The sequence below is a fragment of the Anas platyrhynchos genome, chromosome 3 (genome assembly GCF_047663525.1).
Source record: "Anas platyrhynchos isolate ZD024472 breed Pekin duck chromosome 3, IASCAAS_PekinDuck_T2T, whole genome shotgun sequence".
Taxonomy (NCBI): domain Eukaryota; kingdom Metazoa; phylum Chordata; class Aves; order Anseriformes; family Anatidae; genus Anas; species Anas platyrhynchos.
In genome coordinates, this window is record NC_092589.1 from 42,874,452 (window position 1) to 42,890,038 (window position 15,587).

A 15,587-nucleotide genomic window follows, 5' to 3' on the forward strand; every position below is an offset into this window, starting at 1 on the left:
TGGGTCAGAGGTCCTACAGACCCCAAGCTCTAGTCCCCCATAAATCTACACGGTTCCATAGACTTAGGGACGGTTTCAACTGTATCTGCTCCAAAACCATAACTTCATGCATCCATGTTAAATTCCTCTTTCCATCCACTTAATTTTTAAGGTTTAATTTTTCATTTAATTTTTAGGCTTTAGCTTTTAAGATACACATTCGTGGACTGCCAGATCTAGACAAAGCAGCTACAAACCTGAGGACAGTTTCTACATTTAGTATCCAAACTGTCATGAAGAAAGCTTTGTCTTGTGGTTGCACAATGGCTTCCAGCATTGGTGGTTTTTCTGTTTGGTTGGTTGATTTGTTTTTTAATCTTTCCAAGTTACTTGTGTTCCACTAGTTGTTATATTTAATCTACATTAGCCCAGCAGTGTTTCCTCTTGCAGTTTATTAAGGACTATTATTAAAAAGCATTTAATATGTACAGAATTATTCCTCAGATGTCCATGCCAAGTTTGCAGACTTTATATTAAGAAGTTTTCAAGTAAACTGCTGGCAAGAAAAGGCTGGATAAACTAAAAATCGGGGAAAAAAAAATCTCTTCCCATGTTCTAGCTCAGAAAATTGTGGAGTACATTTCAGTCACATTTCCCAGGATGCTACTGAAGAGAATGGCTTCAAATAAAAATGATTGCTTAATCTTAACTGTAGAGTTACTACAGGAAAGAGCTATAATCATCAAATTAAACGGGTAAAATTTAGGAAGAGTGTGGGCTGAACCATCCTAGGATAACAGGTCAGTTCTATGATGTGAAGAGGGATATGGAAAAGGAACAACATCATAATAACATACACTTTTAGCGTTTTCCATCCACAAGAATTTCAAAATTCTGCCCAGACTAAACATGAAAGTCCAGGTTCTGATTACTGCTCCCCAGTGTAAACCCAAAGTGATTTGACTGAAGTTATTAGGGTCAACTCTTCATTTACAGAACTGAAACTGAGATCAGAGGTTTGGCCCTATTGTAGGAATACAGTAATAGTTTTCATTTGTGTAGCGGTCTCATTCAAACAGCTATAATTTGAAGCAAATTCATTTTCCAGCATAGAGAGAGCTAGAACTGATAAAGCTGGCAGTCACATATATACGAGAAAGAAGGAAAAGCTGTAATGCTTTATAACATTCATCCAGAGATGTAAAACAGGCAAGTATTCCTACAAATATAAAATATTATTGCCTTGATTCAGATCAGTAAAGAGTTTCTACAAGAAAATGCTAAAATGAAGAGTGGGAGGAGGTAGAGAAATGGAATATGTTGAAACACATAATGTTAAACTACAATATTGTTCTCTGTCCTTTCAAGAACTCTTTTCTGACAAGAAAATAAGCTTTTTTGTGCAGTACCCTTTATTCCCCACCACACCCAGATTCCTTCTGAAACATAGCACATAAAGAGTTTTCTCAGCTTTACAGTCATTGTCTATGTAATTTTATTGTGCTATAGGACTTTGATACAAGAGATCCTTCATATATTTTTAGATTATTTATATAGGCCCTATTCTAAAGCTTTGTTCTCTGGACCCGATCTGATGCCTGTTGAAGTTCCCTAGAGTTTCTCTGGCAATTTCAGTGAGGCTTAGCTCGAGATCTTTATGCCCATAGAACTCGGATAGAGTTTTTGGGCTTCTTCACAAGAGGAAAGCTGCTAGACCATTTTCACACCCTGCAAAAATGCTCCCTTGACTTTTTTTTTTAATCCAGGGCAAAGACCAAGGGTCAAAAGATATTTCATGAAGAGGGACATCTCTGGTTCTGTCTGCTTCTGCACAAAATTGTGCCCTTCCTAATCCAACTGTGTGTCAGCAAATAACTTAAAACTTCCCAGGAGAGTATTTATCTGATGTCAGGTCAGTAAAAGTGGCTTTAGAACTTAAACTGCTGGTATGTAAAGAGCAACAAACCCTGCAGTTTATTTGAGCAATGGAGTCAAAAAGCAAGCATGAACCTGGAGGAAAAATGTTATAAAAAAGTTCACTTTGAATGATTAACATTAAACTATTTGTTGTTATTTAACTAAACAGGGTTTGCACACACCATTGATCAAGACTGAAAAAGTCCTCTTGTATTTCTGTTTTTCTCATTTCGGACAAATAAGGGTCACCACCAACTAAAGTCACCATCTAATAAGCAAGCTGGCTAGTTCTTGGACTTCTGGAATTCATAATTTTTAAACATGATACTGTGGTGCTTCAAACTTATGAAGCTACCAGTCCAAAGTACTATAATCCAAGTTTTAAATTAGGTATGGTCAAGGAAGGGACTTTAGTAATTGACACACAGCCTTTAGAAGTTTTTCCACATCTGATACAAAAATCCTTGTCTAATTAATATCCAGGGAGCAATTCTCAGGCTGCATTACCATATAGCTAAGCCACAAAACAAAGACTGAAAATGCAAGAAAAGTATGTCAATTTATATACAGGCTGTCAAGGGGACTGCTAAAATTGAAGGATAACAGTCCTTCAAGGTGATTTGCAATGACTAATAAATATTAAGATACTATTTCTTTATACTGAATTAAGGAGGCCCCTTATAGTCTGTTCATTAAAGAGAGGCCAACTAAAACCACACAGAAATACAGAGGACTGAGATTTCTAATCAAGCCTTTCTTTGTCTGGCTCCTGTGTTCTTTCCAATCTGAAGCAAAACACATAGTCCAAAGGTCTATTTTATTTGAAAAAAATAAAAATATTCAATAGTCAGTTGAGCAGTAACCTTACCTCATCACTCAGCACGACAATATTTGTTCAAGTGGGGACCGGTGCTTGAGCATCTCTATTCCTCTGAGGAAAGGAGAAGGGAATGATTTTAGCCTCTACCCCTCTGTCAACAGAATTTTACCCTGACTATTGCTAATCTCTACCAACCCCCAGCACAAGGAGCAAGCAGCAGCCCCAAGGAAGGCATAAACAGTCTGTGGCTCTGCTAACCAACCACAAACCTCTGGCTGCTTCTGGTTCATGACTTGGCTCCCCATACTTCAACCTCAAATGAGGTTAAAAGCGTGTGCTTCCTTGAGCATGGTACATTGCAAAAGCAGCCTCTCCTTCCTGAGCAAAGCAAAACACAACAACAAAAAACACCTGCTGCCATTTTTTTGTGTGCAAAAATAAAAGGCTTCCTGTATGCTCTCATAAAAATACAGGATTGCAACAGGGGTAAGGTTTGAACTATATACTTCCATCCCCAATGATATAATTTTGACAAGGCCTAAATAATTCCCAAACCAAAAAGAGATAATGCTAGGGACAGTTAGTTAATAGTCTGTAAAACAAAGCATCTTGAGTTCTCACTAAAGTCAGTGGGAACTGGGGGCACCTACTCCCCTCTCCAGCCAGACCTTCCCCTTAATGCACAACGGGAACTGCTTGGAACAGTTAAGAGAATTTATGAAGTGTATATAAAGAAGACACAGTTCTCCTGTTTATTTCTGTAGCAAAGATGAGCTTCACTTTTACAGAACCAACCATGTTTAAACAGAGAAGGAGCTAGGACCCATGAGCAAAATGCAAAGTTACAGACTGACAGAAAGGGATGTGGATGAAGCCATCTCCTCTCCTACACCTAAAAATCATATGCTTTCAGCACATACAGAGGGAAACATGCACCCCATGCATTTGCTTCCTTCCCTGGCTCAGGTCGTCATCACAAGTAACAAAAGAGAACAACAGATTCTAGCACCTCCCTAATGGTCTCCACCTGTCTCTGCTGCATACAATATAGAAAGAAAAACAGTTCCCAGCAACTCTGAGGATAACAGCATCAAAAAATATGAATGTATAATCATCGTCCAAAAAAAAAAAAAATTTATAAGTTTCTGGAGTACCTTGGTTATTTGTACACAACGAACAAAATTTTAGTTGCTCTGCTCTCTGTCTTTAGACAGGTATGGGAGTGACCTATAGATAAAAGATTTGTTCTGTGCAAGCCCCTAGCATCTTGAAGCAGGATCTTAACTAAAAGATGAATCTGAATTCAAGAGCAGTTTACAAATCTATTTTAAGGGGAATCATTTCTTTGCTCTGCTCCTCAGCACTCTTCACCCAAAAAACATTCTGAAATTCAGAGGCATATATCAGCCAAGCTGGAACTTGCTTTTGGGGGAACCTCTTGTACCAGGTTACACATACACACCCATTTCAGTAGAATTCTTCATTTAAACTAACAAGTAGCTTAGTTACCACTGCAAAGTTCTAAGTGAATACACAGTAGAATTGCTCTTCAGATTATCAGAAAATAATTAAAATGTTCTAGACAATATCAATTCCCTCTTTCAATAACGCTAACTTTGGCTTTCCTCTGTATTTTCTTCCAGTTTCTACAAAAACCCAGCTTTCAAATTTACTCACCCTTGGATGTAGGAACCTACTCTGAGTCTAGATGAAAAAAGAAAAAGAAAAAAATACAATAGGCAAATTGGGATCTATATAGCTTGTGGAAGCCTACTAATTAATTAAATTAAAAATTAAATTAATTAGTATCAATTAAGCACTCAGAACCTGCAAGCCCAACACTGAAGCGACTCAGAGAACTTCCACACCCTTGAATAACCTGGAGCTTTGTCACCACCAGTAATCAGTTGGTGTTTATTATTATTTTCCCCTTGTTATTTTCCCAGTCTGTGGATTTTCAGCACTATAACACAAATAAAATTTTTAACATGCATTGCTTGCAGATCACAGTGGAAATGAGGGGCTGTGTAATCTCCTAACTAAAGCAGAGAATCTATCCTCTTTTGCATTTATAGCCCCATACTGAGATGTCATCAGGGAAATCAGTGAACCTGCCTGGGTCTAATTTATCCTTCATAACACTACCACCTGCCTGTTGCAAGCCCTACTTCACAGTTCAAAAAGTGTTTCAGATGGCCAAATAAAGGAAATACTAGAACTACAAAAATAACGTAGTCAACAGGGTATCAAACCAAATGATGAGTACTCTTTGGCATGAGAGCCAGCAATACTTTTTCATGTGATATGTTAAAGAGCTAGAGCTGAAATCTGGTGCATGGAGTCAGAAAAATAGTTGCAAAGTTGGGTGTTATCTATATCAAAAAGATGTTTTTAAAACCAGGTCTATGGAAAAAGTGAGATGTACTCAATACTGAGATTGGCATCATCTGTTTATAAATCTTCCCCTAGTCGTGCTACAAGCTCAATTAAAAGGGAATTTCCATTGCTTTCACAGCATATGCAAATATCCAGAGCAAACAGGAGAAGGAGGCACAGCAGCCCTTAGAGAAGCAATGGAAGCATCCTTTGCCCACAGCTGGAGGACATCCAGGGTAAAGTTTTCTCATTCATCTCTGTGCTATCTCAGAAGGGACTGCAGCAATTCTTGTGCACAGGCAAATGTCGTGCATTTTCCTACGCGCCAAATACTGTTGGATTTGCCTGGATCAATAGCTAAGGAGGCCTAAATATTTAGCCAGAGCTTTGTCATGGTACAACTTCTTGCTCCAGGCTTGCTGTTCACATTTTCTTAATTTTGGAAAATGACTCAGGTAAAGGAGGGAAGCATGCCACTGTACACCTTGGGCCCATGAGCAACTACAACATTTCTTGATACATCACTGGCAAAGGAACCATCAGTGTTTTCTTCTCCAACATAAGCTCTGTGATGTAGAGGCCTACTGCTCCCCCTCACCTTTTCCATCCCCTATTTTCCTCCTGACAAAACAAGTGACATGACAGTTCTTAAATAAATCAGCCCCCAGTTGTGTTTTATGATGTCATGGTGAGCGCAGGCCTGACCCTTGGTAATCAGCATCTCAGCACACCGGGGCACTTCCTGCTTCAGCTGCTCCAGCAGCCAAGCAAACTTGCCTACACTGCAGAAATGATGTGAATTACCTCACCTCTGTGTATCGTAATAACCCTTACCACACATTATGCCAAATGTTCAGCATTGGGCTGGAAGGAGCCAAAATGCAGACAAAACCCAATAATGTCTAAAACAGAGTTCAAGCGAAGCTGGGTCCCTGCCAGGCTGCGGAGATCGTTCCTCATGTCAGCCTCAGCTCTGACTCTTGCGCATATAAACTAACGAAAGGGGCAGGGAATAAAACGGCTTTTGAGTTATTCTCACAGAGCAGGTACTTAATAACATCCACATTTCCAGCATTTGAATGCTATACTTTTATTAAGCAAAAAACCACTCCCACCAAATATCCCTCAGTTGCAGTAAAGGCTGTGAGCATGATTTTATTTCAGCCTGTGAACAAAGCCATATGGATTTCATCTGAGGGATTTGGGGGTTTTGATTCTTATAAAAGTCATGATGTCAAACAAAACTTCAGATCAGTCCCAAAACATATGCGGTGTGACAGCCAACAATGAAAACTACACAATGACATTCCTCGGCCTAGCAACATCTTCAGGCCCAATGCAAATGTGGAGGGGCTCAAGCTCCCCAGATCTGGTTGGAAGGCAGCGTCTGGCACTTGGGATGTGCCACTACCTGGATGGGAACACATGGTGACAAACTCAGTGCTCACAGCCACGAGCAGTTCTCTACCTTCCTACAAAATTCAGTGTTCTGAAGAAGGGACGGTCCCATCTCCCCCACCATGTATTTTCCAGTTTTTAATATGCCTTCATTCATCTCCCTGACCACAGTCAGCAATGTGAATACCCCTAGTTTTGTGCCGTGCATAGCCCAAAGCCCTGTGAGGTCAGTGGGGACATTCCTTGGAGGGTTTTGACTGGTAATGAGTGAGCATCTCCTGTGCTCTCCAGCTGCTTCCTTGACATCCTTCCAGAAAGAGAAGAGGCCTGCTCCAAAAGTACGTCAGAGTCTTCAAAAGCCAGGTCTCAAGGGTCTATGAGAGGTGTCTCTTAAGCCATGGCTACATCCGGTAGGAGGGTAACAAATAAAGCAAAATTAAATAGCAAAATAACTATTACACAATGCAAAATTACTACCTGGTTTTGCATCTTGTAAGAAGCTTTTTAGAAGCACAGCAACACATTTAGGGTTATTACAGATTCAAAACAAAATTCAGGATATGAAACAAGATCTAGGTTTATTGGCTTTGTGCTTTCCTATTCAGCCCAGCTGAATAAAAGAAAAAAGGAAAAAAAATCCTGTTTACTTTTAATGCCAAAAAATTACTAAAACATTTATAACAGCTGGTCATACTACTGCACAAACCACTCAATTTATCAGCTAACTACCGTATGTTTGAAAGAGACAATGCAAGTTTCTATTCCTAATAAAGTACAAAATATTGATTAGTTCAGGGACAACACAAGAATAAATTACTCACATTCATAATTAGCTTTGCAGTGTCCAGAAATTTGAGGTACTTTTCACACATCACTTATAAAGATTCTTTCTTTCATTTCTATTCAGCTTTACCCCAGGTTTTTTAGAATTATGGCCAAAATAAACAGAATATTTCCTTATAGTTCTCCCTCTTGCTTCCTGCTTATGAAAGAATTTTCACTCACAGCCTCTTGCACTTCTTGGAATCAAATTTCTTCCAGAAATCTGCAGCGCTGTTTTCCCTAGCAGCTAAAATGCAGCATTTTAATTATGAGTATTATTACAGTCTCCCTTTCACTCCCCTGTCCCACATTCCTCCTCCTCAGTTCTGATGGCTGGTCCCTCTCAAGCCAGCTGTTAGAGGCAAAGCTACAAATTTACTGCTGGCTTCCTCACTATAATGTCCTCTCAACACTGCTTTATGAGTGCTGGTCTCTCAAAAATAGAAGAAAGAAAAAGAAAGACCCTCAAATTTGTGACATAGCTCTTCCATAGGGTCTATTTTTAGGTGTGCTTTATAGGTTGTGAAAGGCTTAATCTATCCCCAGGTGCTGGAGCGCTTGTGGCAGTGGCTGCCCCCAGCACAGCTAACAAATACAAGGGCTCAGGGATGTCTGTGCTCACTGAGGCTTAGCCGGGCTGAAGCATCCCATGTTGCAGTCATCAGCGAAGGCCAAGTAGACGACACAATGCACATGTCCTCTACACGTGGATTATGTCCTCTAGTGACTAGAGTAAAAAGGTAATTCTTTAAATGAATTCTAGAATTGCTTATAGGAATTGAAAGAGATTTCATGGTTGAGTGTGAGTTTCCCGAATGCCGAATTTGGGAACAGGGAATTCCTTAAAAGGACAAGGGAGCCCTGCTTCCAGAGGCATAACAGAGTAAGCTGCTGACACCATCTGAGAACTGTCTTCAGATTGAACTTCTTGCCAAGGAAGGACTCAGATAACACTGTCTATATGAGAAAATATTCCAGGCAATATCCCATCACATTTTAAGTTAAAACCATAGATGTTTTTATTTTTATTTTTTTTGATAGTGCTGACAACAGATATATTTTAGCTAATAGAACTATCCAGGATGGAACAGAAGGACACCACAGGCATAATGTTTAATTTCTGGTAATACGCAGGAACAAATTTCTGTCTTGTTATTATTTAATTGCCTGGACTTTCTTTCATGCAATATAAGCGTCTGTGTGAGCTCCTAAGTACACATAAGTACACTGAAAAAACATATGCATATATGTGTATAAAAATGTGTGTGTGTCTGCTTTTGGAACAGACCATTCCAAAAGAAGTCTGAGAATGAGAGTAAGACAGTACAGAGATGGCTGCACTCCATGAAAGGTTCATAAGAGTTGAACACAGATTTTTTGTGTTCTGGTGCTTTGCAAGCAAGTGTAAATTCAATGTCCTAGGGAGGCTCTACAGAGCTGGAGCTAACAAGGTGAATGCATTCAATCGTACAAAGGCTTTTCTTAACCTGTCACAGCCCTTTTGGAGTTATCTTCCAATTCATTGTATTCTTTACAAGAATGTCATGGTACCCATAATTTAAAAGCATTATGTTATATAGTGATAAAAATACTGTATGCCATGCACAGGAAAGTTACACATAAAGCTTGCACCAAATATGAAAAAAATGAAATAATTTCTGACAGCAGAGAGATTAACGGAGGCTTCGGCTTCTCAGAATAATGTATTGACCGAACCTCTTCAGTATCATTTACTTCACCAGTTAGAATGTGCCATTTTGTGTGCATTTTAACAAACTAATAATCTATCATTGAGTTTTATTTTTAGGACATTCTAGTGTGGCATTAGTGTGACAGAATAAAGAAAAGTACATATATTTCATACTTCTTGAATTCAGGTGTTTGAATTTTCCAGGGTCTAAACTTATTATTATATGCTAATAATAATAATAATAATAGCTAAAATGCCCTTATGCTTCAAGGGAATTCTAGCTGTGTTTCACCTCCTTTATGTTCACAGAGAAATTTGTTTTCTGTAAAGATTTGCAGAACATATATCTTGGGCCAGTAGCATAAGTTGTCTTAATAAAAGAATTGAATCAAATGCATAGGAAGCTGAGAAGCAGAGATACTTTATAAACACATAAATCATCCTCCCAAACAAGCAAAATAGAGTTATGATCAATCACTAATCTTGGATAAGTGAATTCAGAATAGCAAGCACAAATTGTGTACGTGCTGTTCCTAGATCAAATATGTTTGGAAACCTCAAAAACTTGAGAATTACAAATGTCAAAAGTAGCATTAAAAAAAAAAAAAAAAAAAAAAAGTTGTTCAAGGGCCAAAAGAAGGTTCACTGAATAAACAGATCACAGTGATTATTATGACAAACTTTAGTCCAAGACATGCTTTAGTCTGGTGATCATTCTTCCAAGAGAGAGCAAGGTTACTAAAACATTTTGTCAAATTGACTGGTATTTTTGAACAAATGGTCACACTTTCGAGCAAGGAATCCTGTCTTGGAGTTTGCAAAAGAACAAAAGTCAAGTTAAATACAATTTGGGAATAATTGCTCCAAGCTTCACTTGCTTATGTTGCTCACTTAAAGAAGGGCTTGTATACCTGACAGCTTATCCCTTTCGCCATCTACACACAAGGTATTTCTCCCTGTAAGGCTTGCCAGGTCTGTATTTGCAATTCATCATAGAGCTACAACAGCAGGCTACCACTGCTTTGAGGGCAGTGATGGCAGGAGAAGTTCAGCAGTTTAAAAATCCAGAAAGGTTTTCCAAGAACAACTGTTCTTCAAGGTTTCAGTTTGAATCACTCTGTTCTATGATGAAATAACTCCAGCCCTGAGAGCCAAAGCACTATCCAACCCAGCCAAGTAAATCCAGTTCAACTAAAAAAATCTTGACACAGTCTTGAATAAAGACCATATATCCTTAAGAAAAAAATTGAAGAACAAATAAGAACTGTGAAGATAAGATTTGTATAGCTGCTGATGAAAAGTCATCAAATTGGTAGTACATGACTGCTACATGATTGAACCCAGCCTTTCTGTCCTACCTGTGCAACTGTTTGATATCTGAGTCTTAAAAGGAGGGCAACCCTCTCTTCCTTGAATTATCTGCATAGCTCTCTAAGGCTAGCACCCTCTGACTCTAACACCAATATGTTTCTCTTACCTTTTAATTTATTCATTCATAAAAACCCATTTTTTTCAGATTCAAAACTTAATTTTCATATGAAACAAAGAAAAACCTGTACTGGAGATATCGTAGTGATGTGGTACAGAAGATCACAAAACCTTGGTTTGATTAAATTAGATTTTTTTTTCTCCTGTAGTACTTTCTCCAAAACTATTTTAACAGGGCTGAAAAATCAATAGATACTTCATTATATATAGGCACATTGCTGAATTAAAGAAAACAAATTCTTTAAAGGTCGTGTGTCTAGATAATCACACTATCTTCTGTAATTTTACATGACTATATGTTCCTATCCCTCCTCTTTTCATTTTGTAGCTTTTCCCCAGTATTATAGTCATCTATTCTATGCTTCCTTCTGTTCCTAGTAGCTGATCTTGCAAATGCTTTCCCATACAAGGAATTCCACTGACTTCAGTGGGAGTCCTCATATAAGTAAGGCTTTTTAGTATTGGACCCTAAGGTCTGCGTTTTTTTGAAGCAGGAAATCCTCTTTATCGGTTTTGTAAAAGATGATAAATAATAGCCCCAAGGGAGACAACTCACAAGAAGTGGATGGCTTAACAAAACTTCCATCTGGCATACACATACAATTAGGTTTCCTTAGACTCCATATTTTTTCCCAGTTTTTCCAGGGGAGGAGGAAAAATGAAGTTTCAGGGGTGGGAAAGTTATAAATGATATTTCATGACAAATATTTCTTAAAGTGGATTTTTTTTCCCTTAAGGTTTCTCTCCCTCATCAGTAAGCGGCTGTGTTTAGGCATGCTTCTTTAACACTATGACCATACTAAACCATTCCCTTTATTTATGGCATAGCATAAATAGCACCACTGTACAGAGCCTAAGGACAGGGCTCTACAACAGATTGTTCGACCTCCTCCTGCAGCCCCAGGAGGCAGAAGAGAGGTCTTTCAAGGGCACCTCCCACGCCACCAGCACTGCCACCCCACATAAGCCAAAATCCTCCGCTCTCTTTGGAACTGCCAACACTGAAAATGCACAAACACGTAGTTAATGATTTTAGCAGAGACTTGATTTTGGGGCCTTGTGTGTCAACTGTTTTCACATTTACCCTCTTCTTTGCAACAACAAGGGCTATAAACTTTAAGGTTGTCTTTTTTTTTTTTTTTTTTTTTTTTTTTAACGAAAGGTTTGGAGAAGGAATGAGGGGCAGTCACATGAATCCTCTCCTGGTGCCCTTGTTGTGTGTGCAGCATTGCCAAGCTAGGAACAGCTCCAATGATGGGGTAATTTGTCCTGTTTTATTCAATTAAGCTTATTTGCATATCTGAGATTAATCTTTTTTCCATTACTCTAGCAACAAATGCACAGCAAGAGACACCGATACACTGAGTAGGAAATCATATGTTTGTGTATGCCCATCACTGAAGTCAATCACAATAAAAGATATGACAAATTATGTGATTCCTTCCCAAAATTGAAGCCTGTGATGTTTATGCAGAGCATAAGGATACTTATGCCTTTAATACTACAAGCCTGCTTTTTATTTACATAGATGAGTGAAACATTGCCCTGGCATTACACAGACTGAAGTGTGCAAATTCTAAACCCTTCCATAGTCCCTGGATATAAGAGTGCATTCATATGTTTGTATTTAACATGAACAAATTTATGATCTGATGTGGATTCCTCTGAGTACAGATGTATTCCAACTATTTGCTGAGTCCTAATTTTAAAGGAACAAATGTGAGTGCTTTGGGGGAAAAATGAGTTATTTTCTATTTATTTTGAGGGTTTTCAATGCAATGCAGGCTCTTTTTTTTATGGGAGGGGGTGCTGAGGGGTGTCTGTGACAGTTCAAAGGACACAGGTACAGAAAAAACAGCATATTAGAAGAAATTCAAGACTTGGAAAATAAAATGAATGCCTCCTGATCTATTTTTTCATTTTTTTTGCAACTGCAGATAGTCCAAGTTTTATGAACACTGCAAATAGAAACATACACTGAAAGGTTGTCTTTTACTGTTGACGCTGCCAAAAGTTGCATAAAGCAAAACCCACAGCATTACCCTCAAAATTATTTTAGACAAAATGGCACGTTTTGGAATCAGGGCTTCTGTAGGAAGGCAGGGAGGGAGAAACAAAAATTATTCGTGTCTCTTGTACCTAACCATGCATCTGTCTGTCTATGGAAGTTTCCCCATACCTTGAGGAATCCCTTTGGACTCAGCTCGTGTTCTCTATTGCCTCTAGATACCCACTGAGGATGTAAAACCTGCAAGGGTTCTGCCTCAGTATGCTCACAATCCCTTTTCCCCAGGTTGTTTCCCTTGATGTTACATACAGGGAGACAAGGGGCACTCTGGCTTTCCCAGTGTCTAGTTAAGTCAATCATCTTAAAGCCTTTTTGTGCTGATAGTATAGCTTAACGGCCTCTCTGCAGACCCCAGAGCATACATTTCAGTATGTGGTTCAGGTTAGAGATAACTACATTAAAATAGGGTATATTTTAGGCTTAGGATCAAGGTTTACATTTGAGGCCAAATCAAGGGAAAAGTCTGATGTTTCAGTAATCATGAGAAAGGTCCTAATCATACTGATATGCTCTCAGTTTCCACATTGCTGGTAATCTCACAGATCAATCTGATTTTCCTGAAACTTTTGCCATCTTGAAAAGGGGGAAATGGAGAAGGGCAGCTATTTGTGTAGTTTTAAATCTGCTCTGGAACAGAATTGAAAAAAAAATCTGAATCCAAACACTTCTTTAAATTGAGTGGGTATTGTGTTCCTGGTTTTTATTTTGTCCTATTTCTCACGCATACAAATACATATTTTTCAATAATCAGTCATCTGCATCAAACTTATATGTCCCAGTGTTGTTTCCTTTGATGTAGTTGGCCAAATTCCCACTGATTTCAGTTGGAGGAGGGTCAGAACTAATGTGTGTTACCAAAAACATGCAAACCCATATTCTGGCTGGCAGGTATTTAAAGAGCTATGGAACTTTTAACAATTCAAAGCGTATAACCTGTCTTTGATACGAGTTAATTTGCCTGCACATCGGAAAGGAAACACACTTCATATCACTTGTCTTCCTGAAATACCCTTTTGATTTAAATGTTTTGTCTTCTGATTTCCATCGCGCCCTTTCCCCAGGAGACATTCTGCTTTGTGCAATTCAGCACCTTCCTCCTAAAGACTCTGAGAAGCAGAGGCCACAAGTCAATGAACTGAACCAGAAAGAATTTTTTGCTGTCCCTCATTATGCTCTTTACTGAACCCAGAGGACATTCTAGTTTCAGGGAGCCAAATTATGAACAGTAATCATGGACCATAAGATCTAGGAAAGAAATGTCAAATGCTAATTTAACAGTCAGGATGGTGGTTTTTGCTGGTGGAGCAATAGAGGACTAACCATTTAGTTAAAGATGGCCTGATAAAGCACAAGGGGTCCTTACCACCAGAATTTTGAAACATGGAAAAAGCCGCTATGTAAGAGGACTCCAGTGCTTTTATCAGGGACAGTAGTACACGAGTGGATGCAGCAGGTATGTGAATCAGACTTTGTTCAACCAAATGCACACAACAGCAAACAGTACTAAAGACGTGCATTTTCCTGTTTGCTAGAGGTAGAAACCCATGGAATGACAAAATGTTTTGGGTTGGAAGGAAATTTAATGACCATCTCTTTCCAACCCCCTGCAATGGGCAGAGACACCTCCCACCAGACCAGGCTGCCCAAAGCCCCATCCAGCCTGACCTTGAACACCTCCAGGGATGGGGCATCCACAGCTTCTCTGGGCAGGCTGTGCCAGTGCCTCACCACCCTTAGAGTAAAGAATTTCTTCTTAATGACTACTTTAAATCTACCCTCTTTTAGTTTAAAGCCATTACGCCTTGTCCTGTCATTACACCCCCCTGACAAAAAGTTCCTCCCAAGCTTTCCTGTAGCCCCCTTTAGGTACTGGAAGGCCACTGTAAGATCTCCCCAGTAAGATCTTCTCTTCTCCAGGCTGAAGAACCCCAACTCCCTCATCCTGTCCTCACAGGAGATGTGCTCCAGCCCTCTGATCAACTTTGTGGCCCTTCTCTGGACTCATTCTAATACTTCCATGTCATTCTTGTGCCCCAAACATCTGCAAATCCTAAATTCAATTTAAAATGGAACTGCTGGACTTTTCTTTAATGGTGATCAAGAAGAAGGTCCACTAGGACTCTACTGTGGCAGTGAGAGATGGCTGAGACTCTAAAAACTGCCCTGAAGATAATTTAAAATTAACTTACGATGAAAGTAAGGTGAATGCAGCCTAGGCAAGTCCAGAAAAGCAGCTGTCAGGAGGCAATAGTTTTGCTAGGGGCTTTTAGGCTCTGTGTTTAATTCCCATGGAAAGTAATTGAGAGATAGTAGTCAGAGTTTAGGTGTCCGTTTATTTTTTCACAAAGCAGAGTTTGATCCCTGTTTAAAGGCCAAGCTCACATCATCTGGAAAACAGGGCTCTTATTTTTGGAGGTAACATACTTTATGTTTCTGGCAGCAGATCCAAGGTAAGAATTTTTCAAGCTCCTTTGTGTTTCAACTTTTTAACTTCAGTTCACTTTGCTACTCTCAGAACACAGCATTTATACGTACCACAAAATCTCAAATTACCTACAGCTTTGGTACATATGTTACCAGATAAATCACTGCAAATACATATATATTCTTGTGTATTACTCTTCCCTGAGGAAATGAGCCTGTGCAATCACACACTTTGTCTCCTTCTAACTTCTGAAATCTTTCCCAAATGTCAACCATATTTGACACAGGATTACAGGTCACAGAGATAACTAACTTTGTAGAAATGCAGTGATAATCAGAAGCCAGGTCAGTGCAATAGTCCAGACAGTGGGGCAAGCAGAGTTCTGCAATTAAGCACTCAGCATAACAGTAGGCACCTGGCCAAAGAACACGCATGGACTGACCAGACAGTTGGGGTATGAATGGCTCCAAATAGATGTGACGTGTATTCTCTCTTCCTTTTCAAGTGTCAGTGTTTTTTTCAGCCAAGAAATTTAATGGACAGAAGTAAATAAATCTGAAGTAAACTGTGCTTCACTTGACCTGTTGCTTACAGAGCAACTTGC

General features: G+C 39.1%; 1 long non-coding RNA gene across 11 annotated transcripts in view; it reads right to left on the reverse strand.

Moving 5' to 3' along the window:
• Nucleotides 1-15,587, reverse strand: part of LOC110351925 (uncharacterized) — a 225,158-nt gene that overhangs the window by 55,811 nt on the left and 153,760 nt on the right. For 2 of the 11 annotated variants that reach the window (XR_011808263.1, XR_011808262.1), the window contains exons 1-3: nt 4,544-4,759; nt 4,394-4,420; nt 2,765-2,827 (exon numbers count right to left, since the gene is read on the reverse strand). The exons of 8 other annotated variants lie outside the window; for them this stretch is intronic. This is a non-coding gene — a long non-coding RNA (uncharacterized lncRNA). Of the gene's footprint in view, nt 1-2,764; nt 2,828-4,393; nt 4,421-4,543; nt 4,760-15,587 lie in introns of those variants that run through there. One more of the 11 variants, XR_005264841.2, reaches the window with a different exon arrangement.